The following is a 16,593-nucleotide window of genomic DNA, read 5'->3' as shown; positions in this document are numbered from 1 at the left end:
TACACCTGCCTCGGGCCAGTCTGCAGGCTGTGGCCAAAAGCACATAACCCTTTGACCCTGAGCATAGCTTGATCTCACCTCCCCCTAATATGGACTGCAACCAACCGCTAGTACTTTAGTCCACCATCAAAAACTGAAATTACTGCATTTTGTGCGAAGTCACCTACTCGCAGGCGCCCAGCACCTGTCTGCAGCGTGTGACCAGAGACACTGGCCCTGGGAACCTGAGCATAGAGACGCTCACTTCAGAACCCTTGAAACAGGAGCACAGTTTGATACCCACCTCCCTTCCTCCCATGAACCCATCTCTGTCCCGTGTTAGGTGTATCTCTTGTGTGCAATCATCTTTACCACAGCACTTGGGCCACGCCAGCAGCTTGTGAGCAAATAGAGGGCCCTAAGCGGCTGGAGCCATGAAAGTTTCTGGTGCGCAGAGGCCCAAGCCCCAGGACACATTTACAGCTTCTGACCAAAGGCGTCTCCTGCAGGTCACTGGGCTCCCGAACCTGGCTTGTGATCCTTAGTGTGGACACACCTAGTGAACATAGGTACCTGCCCCTGGAACAGGAGTACAGCCCAAAGGCACAGTGTTATTGAATGAACCAGGCTTATGAGGACAGGTAGGTGTTACTGGCCTTTGGGGCCCCAACCGCCACTTTACTTGACCTCCTTACCCTGAGCATAACCTGTGAACAGACACGTCAGGGTTAGTGGCCCAAGCACAGCTTAACCAGCAGCTAACCCTCACCCTTCACTAACTGGTGCCCTGCATTGATGTTATGAGGGACCTTAATGGCCTCTTAAACCCAAGGCAGCTTTGTGTTCTGCTTTGTCGTAGACATTTGTATAGTATGCTACTGCCATCAGCATCGCCAAGTAACGCCGTGGGCGTCAGGAATGGGCGTCTCCTTGCACCCTGCTCTAGTATGTGTCTGGTCCCCTACTTCAGACCGTCTAAGACGAGGCCGGAGGAGACACTACATTTCTAGGGCGAGACTCTGCCTTGGGAAGAGCCAACCAGGAGTCTGCAGTGGCTCCAAGAGCCAAAGCACTAGGCGAGCCTACAAAAGATGTAAATCAGGTAACAAATAGAAAAATTGGGTTAACATTTTTAACATAATATATCTTTCAATAAATGCCACTCATTTTGGTGCTATAATCGCATGTACTTTGAGACAATGAGAAATGTTTTTCTTTTCATTAAAAAAATGTCATCCCCATTTTTCATGATATTTGTTACTATATGTATATATAAAAAAATATATATAAAAAATATAGTTTAAATGAAACATTAAAGAATACCCCATGCCCTAATGACGTTCGCACAAGTTACCTAAAATGTTTAAATTTTTCATATTTTCTACGTATATAGTTTGTTATTAAATGTGAAGCAAAATTATTTTATGCGAACCATATGTAAGTGAGGTTTTTGTAGAGTGCATGCCCGTAACCAAAATTACTTAAATGCGCTCTCAAACCGGGTAGTTCAGGACAATGATTCATAGTAACGTAAAGTGATGGTGGATCACACAATTTGATCAAGTGGAGAACGCAGGATTTGAGTCCAGGATTGCATATTGTACGGTCCAGAAACTGTAGAGAGATCCTTCTGTCTTCCATTTATTGGCAACAAAGGTCAGTGTTTTGTACTCAGTTATTCAACTAATGTTATTCGGTTAGTGTTAGTACATGGGGTCCAATAAATACACGCATCGCACCTTAAGACGGACACTTCACATATATACATACATGTGCGTAGTCATTAGATTTAAAGGTGTACTTCTCCGTTTGCAATGTTCCACAGGCAGTTGAGATCAAACAGCGACACACAGACCACGCCTGTCTGAAATCACGCGGCAGTAGCGCACTCCGCGGAGGCTCAAAGAACTCTCTTTTTTGCCAATTATTTAATTGCGGTCTTTGAGATGTTGAGCTTCTCCTAAAATCATTTATTTTCACAGCCAGAAATGCCATTATCAAAAAATAGTATCTCCCTGACTTGCAATACTCTGCGCTCTCGCCTGGTTTGACAAACAGACCAGTTTTAGGAGAGGCTCAATGACCGCAATTAAATAATTCACAGAATAAAGAGTTCATAGAGACCCCAATGTTTGCTGCTCAGGTTACAGCGGTATAGGAGACTTGTTTGGTGTACAACAGGACTTTAGTGAGGTGGTCTCCCACTGTTTAAAAACAGCTTCCACTTAAAAACCGGGGGTGGAAGATATTGTCCACTGGGTCCCGCCCAACTCCAAAATCTGGAGGTGGAGAGGAGTATATTCTTCCCGTCCCCCACGGTTCCTAGATCCTTGTCCAAAGATGCGATTGTGTTGAGCAGTGCCCAGTTGGATTTTTATGCGGTGCTTACCCGCGGGTATCCAAAGCATAAAAGATGGAGACATAATATGAAAGGGCGAGATAGATCAGGTGTTGAGGAGAGATGGTGGCACAGGAACATTAAGGGCGAGTATAAAATGCAGATAGTGTTGCCGCAGTGATGGAGATGGTCAGAGGGCCGATGAGCCATATGTAGCCTGAAAGAGCTGGCAGAAGAGTGGAAGGGAATGAAGCTGAGCTGCGAAGCGACGAGCAATACAATTTACAGGCTTATAGTTCACACATGCATTACTCAGTGGAAGCATGCAATGGGGATTACATTTATATAACCCACACTGCAAACTCGAACCGGACACGCTTGACGGATGAATAACTAAAAGACATTTGTAAGGTGTGTGCTAATTCCAACGTGTCGTTATTTTGTAGTAAAAAAAAAAAAAAAGTGTGGGGAGGGATCTTTAAAGCAGAAGAACCCAGGTTATCCCTGGAGCTGCAGTGAAAGTAACTTCGATATCATAGGACCTGCTACAGAGAAGGCACTGTCTTCCCTGGATTAAGACTGTACTTGGGTACAACTATCGCCCTCCCTCTATCTATCGCCCTCCCTCTATCTATCCATCGCCCTCCCTCTATCTATCTATCTATCGCCCTCCCATTATCTATCTATCGCCCTCCCATTATCTATCTATCGCCCTCCCATTATCTATCTATCGCCCTCCCATTATCTATCTATCGCCCTCCCATTATCTATCTATCGCCCTCCCATTATCTATCTATCGCCCTCCCATTATCTATCTATCGCCCTCCCATTATCTATCTATCGCCCTCCCACTATCTATCTATCGCCCTCCCACTATCTATCTATCGCCCTCCCACTATCTATCTATCGCCCTCCCATTATCTATCTATCGCCCTCCCATTATCTATCTATCGCCCTCCCATTATCTATCTATCGCCCTCCCATTATCTATCTATCGCCCTCCCATTATCTATCTATCGCCCTCCCATTATCTATCTATCGCCCTCCCACTATCTATCGCCCTCCCACTATCTATCTATCGCCCTCCCACTATCTATCTATCGCCCTCCCACTATCTATCTATCGCCCTCCCACTATCTATCTATCGCCCTCCCACTATCTATCTATCGCCTCCCACTATCTATCTATCGCCCTCCCACTATCTATCTATCGCCCTCCCACTATCTATCTATCGCCCTCCCACTATCTATCTATCGCCCTCCCACTATCTATCTATCGCCCTCCCACTATCTATCCATCGCCCTCTATCTATCCATCGCACTCACTCTATCACATCACCACAGCATCACTAAGCACCAACACAGCATCACTCAGGGGCACCACAACATCACTATGCGCTACCACAGCATCACTGAACGCCACAGCATCACTCGTCACCACCACAACATCACTCAGCGCCACCGCAGCATCAATCTGTGCAACCATTCAACAACAACTTGGGCAAATATGTTCTCTCAATGTTTCAAGCTTTATCATAAATGTCACAAAAAGATGTTAATATTTCACTTCTGTTCTTCGATTTTCGTCACAATAAAATACAATGAACGTAATCTTCACAAAAGTTGTTTACAAAAGTTTAAGCCATTGCCATTATAAATTACAATAACGTATTTAAGTATTCATTATTAAAAAAAAATAAAAGCCATTGTGATTTGTAATATCACTACATCTAAGTAACATAAATACAACACATATTGCATTACAAATGCTATAGGTGTCACATTTGTGAAAGTTATAACTATTGGCATTGTAAATAACAAAACTATTAATTTCGCTATTTTCAAAACCAACACATAAATAAATAAATCATTTACAATACCAATAGCTCAAACTTTCCTAATGCGAGACCTATTGCATTGCAAATGCTTGTTGTTATCTGCATTGAAAAAGAGACGTACAATTTGCTAAAATCATATACAGTACAAATAATTCATTTTACTGTATTGTGTAAATAATTATGAATTTGTATTTTTATATTATTATTTTTATATATTTTAACCTTACTGTAATGCTCTGAAACGCTGCAAATGTTTCTTTTAACTGTAGTATACTTTTTATGCCTACATTGTGTTGGCGAAATAAAGTTATTCTGGCTGACTGAATAAAAACATTTAAACCCAAAAAGTGAAAGCTGAACTATATGAATCAGATCAGTCATAGAGGTGCTGGTACTGTTATCTTGATAGAAGCAGTGTTCTGGTTGCCACATTCCCAATAGGCACATGCCATTTATAGAAGAGCATATTCTTCCACCCACTAGAGCATAAAGTCCAGGGTAATTGGTCATCAATTGGCTAACATCACTGCGAGTGATGATATTTTTGTCTTTCATGGGCAGAAAATACAACACACAAACTAGTAAGCCTTCAGTGTCAGGGACTACTATGGAAAAGTATACTTTTTGACATCAAAGATTTTGTTTACTGTAAGGCACTTTTGTTTTTTAGTTACTATTCAGGAGAACCTGTCGACTTCCCCAACATTAGTTTGACAAAAGACTTGACAAAACACACATTGACAAAGCCAAAAGCTGAGCCGCAAGCATCACAGCTACTGGATTTGCCAATGTTTGTTAGTCAATCCCAGTGCTTAATATGAAACCTCCGGCATATTTAGTTCCATCTCAGCACAGTATCAAGGAAATGGTCCAATTATTGTGCAATTCCAACAATTAACGAATACACTCCAATTGATTATAATATCAAATAATCTTCAATATAGTGAACATAGTAGATGTAGAAATTACCTTTATAAAATAATGATACAAACATCTTATTTTTTACTTAACCTAACACATTGGCCATATGTGTTATTCTTTGTCTGATTTATTTGCCACGGCTATTTGAAATAGAGATGCACCGGGAAAAAAACATGCTAAAAACCGAGACAATGTACTAACTAATAGAATAGTGTGTTACGACTGAAGGTAAAGCGAAAAGGGTTAAAAAAAAAAAGGTCTATTCTTTTACTCATTACACAGACTACTAAGTTTTAATCAGTCCACTATCCAACATTAAGCATATTACAGCATCTACCGTAAGCGATGCTGAAAAGACAATGAACGGTTTGGTAGTCATATTTCTTCTAACCCTGAAAAAAATGTTTTTATTTGGGTCCATCCAACTTAATTCTTAAACTAGTTCACTCAGATGTCCATGTCCCACTAAACACAAATAGCTGCAAGTGTGAAAACCCTTTCTTTAGGGTGTATGGTATGTCTTATTTGTAGAAAAAAAGTTCACTGGCTTTCCTTTGCAACTAAGAATTTACAAATTACTAGAACGTCGTGTTCGGTTTAGTGATTATTTTGACATATTTTAAGATCTCACATACTTTGCAATGTCACGATGATCCCCTCTGGCAACCAGCATTATTCTACGGAGCACCCTAGCTTTATCTATATATAACTAAGTGCAACTTGAAGGATTAGGCTCCTTATTGTTCACGCTTTCCAAAAAGACTGACGCAAGTAGGACTCTGAAGAAGTACTCCATGTGAACTTACATAACGTGGAGTAAGACACACTGGATGCAAATATTCAGCATTCAGCTGAGCTGCTCAGGACAAATGTTCAGTCCCTCACACATGCGGACTTCGCTGGACAGCTCGTGTTCATGTATAGTCATTTGGATACAATGGAAAAAGACAATGCCAAGTACAGAGTGGGAAAAAGACTTGTACTTGGCACAAAGTTATGCCAAATAGAAATGGTCCTACTTATTAGATGAACTGTGACATTCAAGTCACAAACATGGTCTTTGTTACACTCTTAATTCACTACACAATATAAAAAACAACAAGCAGCGTGCGTTTCAATGCAATCTATATGGTACTTCTCGTCCAGCCTAATTTTTCGTTAGGACCTTTCTATACTCCTTCCATGCCAGGACCATGATGTACTCCTTTTGTATTTGACATGCAGACTCGAGACAAGGAATCCTGACCCGTCTAATTATTTTAAAGAATTGGATGATTTTTTTTTTTAAAGTGCTGCTGCGATCTTGCATTTGAAACTAGGCCAACTGAATATTCCTTTCACAGATGCCCCAAGCAGAATCCCTGTGAACTGTGATAGGTTCACTTCCCCAGATGTTAACAATTTACCTAAATCTGGAAGAGGAGTGAGAGAAGCGGAGTAATGGAATCCTGCACAAATCAACGACGTCAACATTCTTCGTTTACTGGCAACGCCTACATATCAGTTTACTGGACGGATTTTAAACCTTTGGGATTTCAAATATGTTCCAAATGGTGGCTAACGATGCTTTCTGTAAATGAAACACTTCGAGAAATCACTCAGCTGACGTAACACTGGATTACACACAGACAACAAATCGTTCAACCAATCAGATTTTTAACCAGATATATAACATTTCAAGACTTATGTATATGCCAACTGTGTGTTGTGCTTGGCTCTATTGTATCATACTTGGGAAAATGTGGCTTAGTGGCTAGACCTGCTGACATTGAAATCTATGGGGCCAGATTTGAATTCTGACATTGGCTCTTGGCTCAACGTCGTGTGATTCTTCGAATAATCTCTTGGTGCCTAAAAATGTAAAATCCTCACTTTATGTTCACAAAGATGGTCTCCCAAAGTAATGTTCAGCGCTCTATTGCCTCTTAGCTAGGTTTGCGCGATACAAATACCAATAAGTTACCATGCTAAAAACATGAGTTAGGAATATGTTGTTGAAAAGATACTCGATTTCAATCCTGAGTCCTCGCAGTTAAGCCATGTTACCTTGGGAAGGAACACAAACTTCTCTGAACTAGAATTGTGCATTTTTCTGTTGAAAGTTCTCCATATGCACCTAAATATACCATCTCTTTAAATGAAAGGAGGTAGGTGGGGAAAGAGTCCATTGTTAGCTGACAGAAGGGGTGTGGTGTTCTCCTTAGACTCAGATATGCAACAAATCAGTGTGGCACAGGCAATGTTCAATGATTAAACGGCTAGTAACTTGTATTTGTAACCCGTAGCAATCAACTGCAGTACAAATATAAAATCAGATCTAAGGGCAATTGAAAGAAGAGGCGACAGTGGCTGCAGAGTAATTAATGCACTGCGAATTTCCTAGATTTACATAGCATGACTTCAGCAGCTTCATTTTAAATCGAGGATAGTCTAATCCAAAGCACTGCGTCTCATTCCCCTCTAGTCACGCAATCAGTGACGACAACTACCCCAGAAGATCGAAACTATTGACTTCTACACTTAAGGAACAATAGCAGCACCAGAGTAAATCACTTTATGTTGTGAAAGGCTTGATCATCTTATGAACCATTCAGCACCACCACAACCGTTTACCGTTTTCCTAGGAGAACGATCGTGGTTGCCTTTAGACTGCGTCCCGGCAGTCTGCACGCTTGGACATATCTGTATGCATCAGCCTGGTAAAGCGTGGGTGGGTTAATTACTAAAGGAAAGGCTTCTAGCACTCAGCAGCAGGCGTGTAACTTGGGTGTTCCCAGCTTTAGCTATTTTGTGGAAAAACATCGTGTGCCTCGTGTGTAAATTCACTGACAGGTCAAGGGATGCGCCCAATGATCTTTGTACAGTTTAGGGGAGGGGGGGTTATTTTACCCAACATAAATCACTATCCGAGTGAATAATGCGTTTAAAAAACAAAGGCAAAACCATTGCATTGTAAATGCTTGTTTAACGTGTCTAACATGCCTGCCACTTCTAGGTACATCTAGCAGTATCCTTACGTCGCTTTCCGGCGGACATGACCTCTGAAGGAGTGTTCTTAGCTGGAGCCAAACACTTTACTTCCCGTAACCCACAGATCCCTGGGGAAATAATTGTCAGCGACGGAGAATGACGCTGGGCATTCTGCCATATGTCTGCTCTGCTGGTATCTCCCTTGGATCAAGGGTAAAGTGGAGAAAGCAAAGTACTTGGCTCGAAACACCAAGGGCGTCTCTCGCATACAAGGGTGTAGGCATGTCTCAGGACGAACTGACGAAGCATTTAGCATTAGTAATTTTACCAAGCCAATCACTCTCGAATGCACCACAAGTTCAGGCCAGAACCCCTTCACTGCTATGATGTGTAAACAAACCGTGGCGTTTAATGAACACTAAGCCCTTTCCAACTCACCGGCTCCTGGCGCTTTGTCTGGATGTCCACCACATACAGGCAGGTCAAAGTGCCGGCACTTATTTAATTTGGAAGGGAGAGTACTTGCACGTTTCAGCACGGATGTAATACGTATAATGTTTAACTACTGTACAGAATTTAACGGCAAACCCGTCACAAAGGTACAAAACAAAAACCTGCAAAGGTACAAAGCAGGTACCTACAAGAGCGAGAAAGCAGTGAACGTCTGGTAGTCGAGTTAAGACTACCAGCCTGTGTATGCGTCGACGTTTAAGTGCACCGGACGCCAACTTGTGACCACAGTTTCGGGCACCGGCACTCCCCCGTACACAAATTAAGCACTGCCAGTACTCAATAGCAGCCAGGGACAGTAAGAACCTGCAGTTTTATTGTTCAATTTCAATCACTGCGTATGGGTTAAGTAACGGGGTAGTTTTTTATCGCTGGGTGGCCCTTATGCCGGGAAAGTACTCAATCTGCAGTGGGTAATACAGATCAGTAAGTATCAGTCCGTGGGCGACGCGTTGTGTACAGCCCGGCAGTAATATATGCAATGGGCTACACAGCCCAACAATCTCTATTGTTGACTAAATCAACTGGGCTGTAAAGTGTGTACGAAAGAGCAGGGAATATGTACATCAATCAGATACCAACAATCACAAATCTCTGATGCTGAGAAGAGTCTGTGGGTAATAATTGCATAAAGAAGGGCATCGAGTATTCCCTTTCTGTAAAATACTCCAAGCACTGTCAGATCTAACTGCTGCTACATTGAGGAGAAGAACCGGTCTGCATCACATCGCCACTATCAAAACTCAAGAATATCTATCTTACGATGTCGTTTTTCAGCGGGGTAACAGTCTGCAGGCATCAAAGAATAACGAGGGGGGTGGGGGACGAAGTTTCCCTGTTTTCGCCTTTCGCGTGTTGCAGCAAAGACAGGAAAGGCATCTAACACCAGCGTGTCATGATCTGAAGTCTATAAGGGAGTATGGGTTATGCTGTCGACGGCAGGAAGGGCTGTGCCCGCGCCAGCCACCGCCGCCTAGTATTCCCTGCCCAGGCTACCTCCTACGCTATGCGTAGAGCGATATCTCGCCTAAAATACTGGGGCAAGACAGGAGGTAATTAAGCTGCTCAGCGCGCTGAAATATGCAGTTTTACCAATTCCTTCTGTGAATAAGCAGCCCTTTTCCTACATACAGGGTCGTTGTAGACGCAGATGTTACTATAGCAATGCATTTATCAACCTCGGGGTAGAGACATGACCTGTCCGGTGTGCAGGGCAGCAGGAAGGGCTGTGCCCGCAGTTAGACCCACCCTACTTGCCTGCTACACACTTCCTGAAAGGCAAACCCTCGACTCCGACAAAAAGGTCCCACTCCCCGGAATCCATTTACATTTACCCACCAGGATAGAGACAATGCAAGTCCTTACCTTAAATCCCTGTATGTTACTCCCGATAGACGTGTCGAAGCCCAAACTTCGAATACAAGGCAATGCGCATGCGCGGTGTCCTGTTCACACCCGGAAGCAGCGTGCTGTATAAAAAGGTGGTAACGATTTTGCATTAGAGGAAAATCCATGAGTGACGACGTAATATCACGTGATAAAACGTCACGTTTAGGTTGCGTTGCGTGTATTTTGTGATACAAACAGAGCAATTGAGGCGGTTTGAGTAGCTTTTGTCGTGCAGTGCAGATCACTAAAGTGTCTGACTGCGTAGTTAGGGGGACCAGAATTTTAAAGCCAAAAACCGGGACATTTCAAGAAAATAGAAGGACTATGTTGTATATAAAAATACGCAGACGCTTCTGTAGGTGTAATATTTGCACTTTAATGGAGCAAGGAACTTCCTACTTGGATTATAACTCACGCCTGAGACTTCTTCTTCTCATCAACCACCCTACATCACACAAACGCGTGCTGGCCAGGCACAGAACTGACTCACATGGAATTCCACGAGTCAGAGCCATCTAAAATCTAGAATGTAAAACAAGAGCATAGAGAACAGAAACCATAGAGAACAAGAAAGTAATATACAACACATCTTCCCTAAACAAATAAACAGATAAATACAGGAAAAAGAAAATAAATTAATCACAATAAAAGTCATTAAGGTACAGAGGTGGCCTACGGTACCTTGAACTTCTGACACTAGCAGGGTTGGAAGCAATCAGACCCCCCAGGATTTTGCGGCATAGATTTGCAAATTTAGCGGCACAAAAATGGAAATTTAGCGGCACGAAAATGGAAATTTAGCGGCATTATTGCGGCACTTTATTTTACTCGTGATCATTCCTTTTCAGCCTTAAATCAATTTAAACTGATTTACCCGAGTACTACACTGTGAAATAGGTATATTTAAAGTGTCATATATGCATCTCGTGAGAGGGGCCCTATTACTCCCTGGGGTGTTCTAGCACCTATGTATGCAGACCTGCCGGGCACCTCTACCTCCTGGGCCCGAACAGAATGTGCTACACCTGTGAGCCAAGAGGAGTGTTTGCCTCAGAGCCAGAGTGAGTGATATCCACAACTCAGGTGAGCTCAGTCTCCTCTTCACAGGGCGGAGATCGGTGCTACGAGCAACTCTTGAAACTGTTTAGATACCAGGCCCCACAGCACAGGTGAGTGCCACTAGACAGCTCAACCTCATTCTGGGCTGCAGTAGAGGAATGGGTGTCCTCAACCATTGTTAAATGTATCCAGACAATTCGTTTTACAGCACAATTTTCCATACATTGTTGCTAAAGGCTAAAGGTTTTAAAAGTATGTATCTATGATAAAAGCGTGCACTACTCCAGGTCGGTTTTCAAGGCTGGTGTCTCAGTCTACCGTGCCCCGGAGTCAATCAGCTGCATACCAGGGTTTTTCTGGCGTCTTAGATTTGTGATGGGGGCCACTGAAGTGTGTGGGTTCCTACAGTACTCTTCATGGATGGGATCTATTTATTGCCTAGTCATGTGGGGGTTCAACCCTGTTCCACACTACGGTATAAGGGATGCAGTCTCCACTGCATGTTCTATTATATCCAATCGGTGCCTGGATACGCTTGGGAACGTGGCAGCCTAAATGTTTCTTTCTTTTTCAAATCGATTTATTTTTGTCTGTATGTGTGTGCATATTTTAAAGTTACTGTAGGTTTGTTGGCTTGCATACAATTTCAAGGGCATTTTTTGTGAATTTATCTGTGTGTGTATACATGCCTGTGTCTGTTCAATATATTTCCATGATACAAATGACAGCATGTATAAGCACACAATTAGTGAACTGCAGGAGTTTAAGATTTTCATGTAGTGCACTCGCTTACATAATTAATAAATGAAATCCGATTTTAATGAAAACCATTAGCATATTCACAGATTCGCCCCTGTTCGTCATCGGATCTTTAGTGAGATTAATTCTAATTTAATCGACAGCATTGAAGCGTTCAAAATAAAATACCTTTCTAAACACAAAGCCGCGCAGCAGATCATTCCTCGAAATATCCTTGTGGAAGATATGTTGTCAAAACAGCACGTGCCCTTACAACAAGGGCAGGTAAAACCACCAAATGATTCAAAAGCCTGTGAAGCCAGATGCTTTTGTAGAGCAGCTTAGAATTCAAACTGCTGCAACTTCATAAGCATCCAAGTGGCTGTGGACGCCTGAAGAAAATATCTGGCAACCTAACAGGTGTTTCTTTTTCTCATTAATTGCTGCTGATCAAGGCTCCGATTTTCTGCAGACTTGTTCTGAGAAAAAAAGCGAGTGTGAAAGCTGTACACGTATTGTTCTTCTTGATCGCCTCTCACAGCTTGGCCAGGAGGAAGCAGCTATTGGACGGCGGCACGGAATGACACAGCCAATAAATGGGGATTTATTTGTTTTGCTGTTTCCCGGTAGAAACGTTTACTTTTTTTGTAAATATCGCGGCCACAAACGTAAATATCGCGGCCATCGTGCTAGTCCCCTGATTTCGCGATTTTTTTTCGTAAATCGCTAAATCGCGAAAAGCTGGAGGGTCTGAGCAATGCTAGGAATAGAAGGGTTAAAAGTACAACTGCTATGCAGCGATTCCGTAGCATCACCACCACCATCAATCTGCCTGGGAAAAGGGAAAGAACGAGAATTGGAAGAACTAGAAGAATCATCAAAAGAAGAGAACATATAACCACTATTCCCTTTATTATTTACATTTTTCTCAAAGTTACCATCTTTCCTCTTCTGATACAGAGCCACCCTCCTCAAATTCCATCTTTCACCATTAGAAAGAGTAACATATTGGGGAAAAACATTCTTTACTACAAAAGGCCCTCGAAACTTAGATAAGCCACTAGTGACTCTCCCTGGCTTCACCTTAACTAGATCACCTTTACCAATTTTCAAAGAATAAATTTGTGAATCATTGACATCAAACTGATCATCATCATCAGAAATTAACTTTTTTAGCCATGATGGTGTTAATTTGGTACTTGGAACTCTTCCACGCATGCTTTCAAAAGGTGATCTATCATTTAAACCATGACAAGTGGTACGATATGTATACACCATATCTTGAACTAAGTCATTAACATTCCTTCTTTGAGTGACAGCCATTTGGATGGTACCTTAACAAGTCTGTTTAAGCGCTCACACAAACCATTACCCTGCAGATTATAAAAAGAAGTCCTATGATGTGTGATACCAGAAGTTCTCAGAAAAGAACACATAGCGTGAGACACAAACTGTGTGCCGTTATCTGTAATAATAACACTAGGAAACCCTTCCTGTTGAAATAAGGACCTCAAATGCTGAATGGTAGTCTCAGTGGTAATGTCTTTTAAGAATTCTACAGAAAGCCATTTGCTAAAAATATCAATTGAAACTATGGCAAAACGCTGCGACAATGGCCACTCTCCCATAGGACCAATAAAGTCAATACATAGAGTGTGCCAAGGTAGATTGGGATTGGATAATTTCCCAAGTTGAGAACCTTCAGCAACCTTCAACCTTTTTTAACTTTCTTTACAGAAAGAACAAGACTCAACCCAAGAAGAAACCTGAGAGTCTAACCCTGGCCACCAAAAATTTGCTTTTAAACGCTGTTGAGTCAAGGTATGACCAAGGTGACCTTCATGTGCTAAGCCAATCAATCTAGGTCTTAGAGAGGAAGGTGGAACAAATCTTTCCCCACGCAACAAGACAAAATCACTACACAAAGATAATTCATCAATTATTTTCAAATATGGTCTGGCATTAACACTAACACAACTCTTTCTTCTTGACCCAACTTTCATTAATTGGATAACTTCTTTTAAAACAATATCACTTGTCATGGCATCAACCCATTCTTCTTTTGAAAATGAACCCTCACTAAGATGAACAATATCATCAATCCATGCAACATTAGAGTCAGTGTTATCAAGACTAAAGTCCACACTACCAGTTGCAGTAGGAACAGAAAGTCTCGACAAGCAATCGGCTTGAAAATTTCTCCACCCCTGTAAATGAGAAATTTCAAATTGATACTCCTGTAACTTAGCAGCGAGTCTAGCAAGTCTAGGAGAACTGTGGAAAATAGACAAATTGATGTAAATAAGCAGCGTTCATTTCCCTTTTTCCCACTCCTCTCCCTGTATGCACCATGAATACCATAAAATATTGACCGTATCACTCCCCCAGTAAAAGCCCGTGCCCATATGTACATGACAGCCATTTTAGGCACCTTGGCCTCTTGCCCACTCATTAGAATCACTGGCTTCCCTCCTGCGCGCATTTGAGCACCCCCCTCCCACTCTCACATGCATAGACCATGAAACCCAGCACTCTGCGCGACCCTGCTATAAAAGGCAACCCTCCTGCTTGACCCAGGCACCCCCCCATTTCCCTCTTGAAGAGGCATCCTTCGCCTCAGCTGACATAGCCCCCCAGCTGTATCTGACTGCCCCTGTTCTCTCATGTACGGGTCATAAGACCTCTCTCTCTCTGTGCGACTCTGACCCTGCGCGCACCCTGACCCCCTCCTTCTCCCTCACATGGACAAGTCATAAACCTTCAAGACCCTGTCCTTGGGAGTCACGGCCGCGCCTGACCAACACCTCCTTTCCTTCCATGAATGCCCCTCTGTTGACAAGCCTTCCCTCCGCGCTCGATTGTCCACGCGGCATGAATACCACTCCTTTGATGACCCCTTCCCCGAGTCCGACTGACCACACATGTCCGAGGCCATCGCCTAAGCCAGGAGATACCATTTACTGCCCTCTATTGTATGAAGTCACTCCTCTTCAAAGGACCCACTATTGATCCTGGTCTCCCCACCCCCTGGGCTACGATCAGGCGCACACATCCTAATAATCAGCAGAACATTCAGCTGCGTCATTGCCCCCTCTCTTATCAGCAGGTCAAGGGTCCCTATTGTGAACACATGTGGGGTAGGATTGACACGAGGATTATGGGGTTATCTTTTCTTTGTTTCACAATGCTGTGACTGTAATGCCAAGTGTTTTGTAAGGTATAAAAGGCTGAGTCTCAGCTCAGTTGTTAGAGCACCTCGAGACGATACCTTGTTGTCTGATCTGATGTGTTCTGCTCCGTCGGAATAAACTTCTGTTTCCTGCCTTCTGGTCTCCGGCGCCTGCCTCATTGCTTGGTAAACTTGAACGGTACAAGGGCGGTTAGCGCCGGGCAAATCCTGAGAAAGGTCCTAGCCCTACCTTTTTCTACAATTGGCGTCCCAAAGCGTGGGGCCCATCAGCGACACGTGGATCCAGTGGGAGAGGTCCCGACGACAGAGTGAACGACTGCAACGATCGGGAGAGCTCGTGTCCGATAGACCCTCGTCTGACAGCCGATCATCCGACCTTCACTAGTTCTGAACAGACCTCTCTCGAGTGATCCACGGTCCTGACTGGGAACCATCAGGAGTGCCACGGGCATCACGAAGAAGAGAGGACGATCGGGCGCTGGATCCAGGAGACAGGAAACCGTCCACGCGGTCCGGGTAAGGTCGTGTAAACACGACAAATTGAGAAAAGATTGTTTTGTTTGGATAATACTAGTATTACGCTTTGTTGAAACCTCTGGAGATTCACTGTCTGCAAACGGGGAAAAACAAACAGGCTCTCTCTTTGCAAACAGTGAAGGATAGGTAACGCAGACTTTTGTCCCCATTGTAATCCGTCGTGCCTATCTTCCTCCCCCACTGTTTCCCGAACTGTCGTTCGTGGATTATTGTCTGGAGATTCTTTGTCTGCAAACAGGGAAGAACAAGGTCTCTCTTTGCAGGTAGAGAAAGAGTGGGTAGCGATAACTTTTCGTGCCCACTTATTCTCCCCACTGAATTGTTTGATTGGCCGATTATTCGGTATTGGTTCGTTTGAGGTATTCACCGCCGGCAAACAACGGAGAATAGAAATATTCTGTCTAGTCTTTGCCCGCCGTGATAAGATAGGTAGTGCAGACTTTTGTCCCCGTTGTAATCCGTCATGCCTGTCTTCTCCCCACTGGTTGGTAGCCTGTTTAGCCCGGACCGCTTATTAGAGATGAACCATCCAGCTCCACTGGAGGGCACACCTAATAAGGACATGTTCATTAAGTGTGGACTAGTCGCTATAGCTTATAATAGGTTATGGCATAAAAATACAAGAAAAAGAGTTGAGCGAAATCAGTAGGCCACTGATGAACCATCAACTTCGCTAAAAATAAAATAAAAAAAAACGTTAGAAATAACTCGCAATAAGAAACATAAAAAATGGCGAGGGAAGACAAGCTTGACACCAAGGCAGCCACGAGGTAGCTAGGTTCCGTTGCCTATTCCTGCCCTAAACATGTCTGCCTCATTGCCCACCACGCCCAAATAACGGTCACGTGAAATAGATACAAATCAATAGGTACCTACCCCCATCCCGGAAACTCCCGAAGTGCCACAGGTCCGCGGTTACGCCCATCCGGTAGGCGAGGCCTCGAGGCATGCGGGGCTCGCCTGGACGCAGTCGGAAGGGGAGGCTGTGGGGCGGACGGCCCAGAAAACCGTGATGGCCTCTCCTTCTCTCCTCCTCTGCTGCCCTGCAGGCCACGGGGGGGGGGCTGTCTTGCCTCAGCCACCGACCACCCCCCCCCCTCTGTCTCTCGCCTGGTCCGACCCGCG

The 16,593-nt window shown here is 43.6% G+C and overlaps 1 protein-coding gene across 1 annotated transcript in view; it reads right to left on the bottom strand.

Annotated features, from left to right (window-relative positions):
- LOC147733740 (tropomodulin-3-like) overlaps positions 1-10,055 on the bottom strand; it is a 360,326-nt gene extending 350,271 nt beyond the window's left edge. The window contains exon 1 of the mRNA XM_086958299.1: positions 9,921-10,055. The gene's annotated coding sequence lies outside the window, so the exon portion shown is untranslated. The remainder of the gene's footprint in view (positions 1-9,920) is intronic.
- Positions 10,056-16,593: the final 6,538 nt, after the last annotated feature.

The sequence above is a fragment of the Lissotriton vulgaris genome, chromosome 2_1 (genome assembly GCF_964263255.1).
Source record: "Lissotriton vulgaris chromosome 2_1, aLisVul1.2, whole genome shotgun sequence".
In the NCBI taxonomy this organism is placed as follows: Eukaryota; Metazoa; Chordata; class Amphibia; order Caudata; family Salamandridae; genus Lissotriton; species Lissotriton vulgaris.
Note: the sequence above shows the minus strand (reverse complement) of the source record. Positions and strands in the feature narration are given on the sequence as shown.